A 3,038-nucleotide genomic window follows, 5' to 3' on the forward strand; every position below is an offset into this window, starting at 1 on the left:
ATGGCACTGTTTAAGCAGGAAGGCATTATTTTTGAGTCCTAAAAAAGAGAAGCATTTGTTTTCAGTGAATGCAAATAAAATTTTATTTGAAACTATTACATTTACATTTAAATCTAATAGTGTCTTCCAATATAGATAATCTTCCTATTATGAATGTATGCATGTATGAATGTATATCTTAATGTATAAAGTGCATATACGGTCTGCTTTTATATGCCTGTGTTCTTTATGTGGGTTTGCTCTTATGGCAAGGGCATATGGGGCAGATTATCAGCCATATGGGGCAGATTGTCAGCCAGAGGATAAGAGCAAGACTTGCCATTTTTTTGCAGACATGGCCTGCAATGCTACTGGGTACAACTCACTGTAGGAGCTGCTGCTTATTATTTAACTTGATGAAAATTAAGCCATGTTGATAGAAAAAAAAAACATTTATTATTTGACTACTACAAAAAAAATGAAGACCAGTTGCATCGTACAAAAAGAGCTTGTTCATCTTTAAATTTAATTTCAGTTAATATATATTTATATGGCATTATACGGTGTAAACTAACAGGCTGAAAAGGGACTGTCAGGTACTGTGGCACTATACTATGGGGTAACATGCACAAACATTGATTGGCAGAAGGAATGGCTAGTCAGTGTATTATAAAATATAGTAGTAGTATAGTTGAAATATACCAGTAATACCATTATACCAGCATACTAGTCGTATAGTAGTATTATACCATTATAGTATGGCTCTCGTGTTATAGACAGGCCCGGATTTGTGGCGAGGCCACAAAGGCCCGGGCCTAGGGCGGCAAACATTTAGGGGCAGCATGCCGCCCCGCCGCACTGCTCCCATACGGAGCAGCGGGGACCTCTCCCTGCTGGTCCGTATGTGTTCATATCGGTGCCCGCACAAATGCGCATGCGTGCGCTGGGGGGGTGTTAGGTGGCTGAGCGGGGCGGCCTCCGGGCGCTCGGATTTGAAATCCGGCGCTGGTTATAGAAGTATTATACTAGTATAGTATGGCTCTTGTTGTATAGTAGTTTTATACCATTATAGTATGGCTCTCGTGGTATAGTAATATTATACCAGTATAGTATGCCTCTCATGGTATAGTAGTATAATACCAGTATAGTAGTATTATACCATTATAGTATGGCTCTCGTGTTATAGAAGTATTATACCAGTATAGTATGGCTCTCCTGGTATAGTAGTATTATACCAGTATAGTATGGCTCTAGTGGTATGGTAGTATTATACCTGTATAGTCTGGCTCTAGTGGTATAGTAGTATTTTACCAGTATAGTAATATTATACCATTATAATATGGCTCTCGTGTTATAGAAGTATTATACCAGTATAGTATGGCTCTCGTGGTATAGTAGTATTATACCTGTATAGTAGTATTATACCATTATAGTATGGCTCTTGTGGTATAGTAGTATTATACCAGTATAGTATGGCTCTCGTGGTATAGTAGTATTATACCAGTATAGTGTGGATCTAGTGGTATAGTAGTATTATACCTGTATAGTGTGGCTCTAGTAGTATAGTAGTACTATACCTGTTTAGTAGTATTATATTATTATAGTATTGCTTGATTACTATTGTATTAGTATAGTAGTATTATACTAGTAATACCAGTATACCAGTAGTACCAGCAAATTATTTTGCTTTATGTATACCTTTATTGTATTATTAGTAGCTAATATAATATTATTGGTATCTTATATTTTTATATATAGATGTTATTGTGCTGGCAGTATTGTTATAGTAATACTAGCATATTGTTTTAATTTGTTAAATTGTTATTTTTTGTTGTTATTTATTTAATATTTAATTAGATTGGAATATTGAATATTGTAATATGTGATCTTGTGTATTTGGATGCCACTGATACTTACTTTGGGTTATTCCAGTGTTAAAGTGCGTTTTTTCACATATATACACACGCAACATGTGCAGCAGTAGTCAAGCAGGCTAAAGAATAAACTACAAGAATCAGCGCACTTGTTCCTGAGCGCCGACGTGCACGATGATGTCATCGCGCACTGAAGCAAGAAAGGGCAGCGCAGGTCCCGTCGCCGATTGGTGTAAAGGTAAGCGTTTTTTTTTTGCAGGGGCGGCGATCCAGGAACCAGGAAGAGAAGAAAGAAGATGGCGGTGTCATGGGACTTAGATTCAGAAGGTGCGGACAGAGGACCAGCTGGACCATGAGATTTTTTTAATAGCGTTTCAGTAGCTATCAGGTAAGTAAATAACATGGCAAGTTAAAAAAAAAATTTAAACTCTGTCAGTATCGCTTTAACAAGGTTTCTCCGGGGGCACTTATGGGGCAGACCTGTTATATGTACAGACGAAAGACCTTATACGCACACCCTTAACTCTCCTCAATAGTTCACGCTCGGTGCTCACTGCGGAGGGATCGGCACCCTCCAAAAAAGTCCAAATCGAAGAAAGCAATGGCACTCAGGAGCTACAAACGGGACTAGCCCTCTAAATACTTTATTACGGAAGTGCAACGTTTCGGGGCAACACAACCCCTTTGTCAAGCATACACATCAGTGGAAGTGATGGCAATAAATACCCAGTTAATTAGCATACACAGCTTCATCAATTAACATTATTCAATATTCACAAGTGATTAACTACATAAATATGGGTGTAAAATCTTTATACAAAATTCATAAAGTGTCAAGTAATATAATAGTTTCTATTAACTATTATTGATATAGTAGTTTCTATTAACATCGCAGAAAAGTGGCTTGTAGTTTGCAATATCCAAAGTGACACAGTGCTGTAGAAAAAACAGGTCCCACTGGATACTAAAATATAAAACAGTGTTACCAAATTAAAAATTGTTACTAAGTTAAAAACATTCAAAGAATATCAGAAACAGCTATTTGCAAAAATGTATCAGAAAAAGTATCTTACCCTACTCGCAGCAGACAGAGAAAATGTATCTATCCCTGCTAAGTACCAAAGGGGGTTATTTATCTGAAATAGAAATATAAAACCGACTATTAATCTGCTGTGCAGGTATTCA

General features: G+C 37.0%; 1 long non-coding RNA gene across 1 annotated transcript; it reads right to left on the minus strand.

Annotated features, from left to right (window-relative positions):
* Nucleotides 1-2,649: 2,649 nt before the first annotated feature.
* LOC116410401 lies at nucleotides 2,650-3,038 on the minus strand. The gene is made up of 2 exons (XR_004222366.1): nucleotides 2,927-3,038; nucleotides 2,650-2,817 (listed from the first exon to the last, which is right to left on the minus strand). It is a non-coding gene; the product is annotated as an uncharacterized LOC116410401 (long non-coding RNA).

The sequence above is a fragment of the Xenopus tropicalis genome, chromosome 4, assembly GCF_000004195.4.
Source record: "Xenopus tropicalis strain Nigerian chromosome 4, UCB_Xtro_10.0, whole genome shotgun sequence".
In the NCBI taxonomy this organism is placed as follows: domain Eukaryota; kingdom Metazoa; phylum Chordata; class Amphibia; order Anura; family Pipidae; genus Xenopus; species Xenopus tropicalis.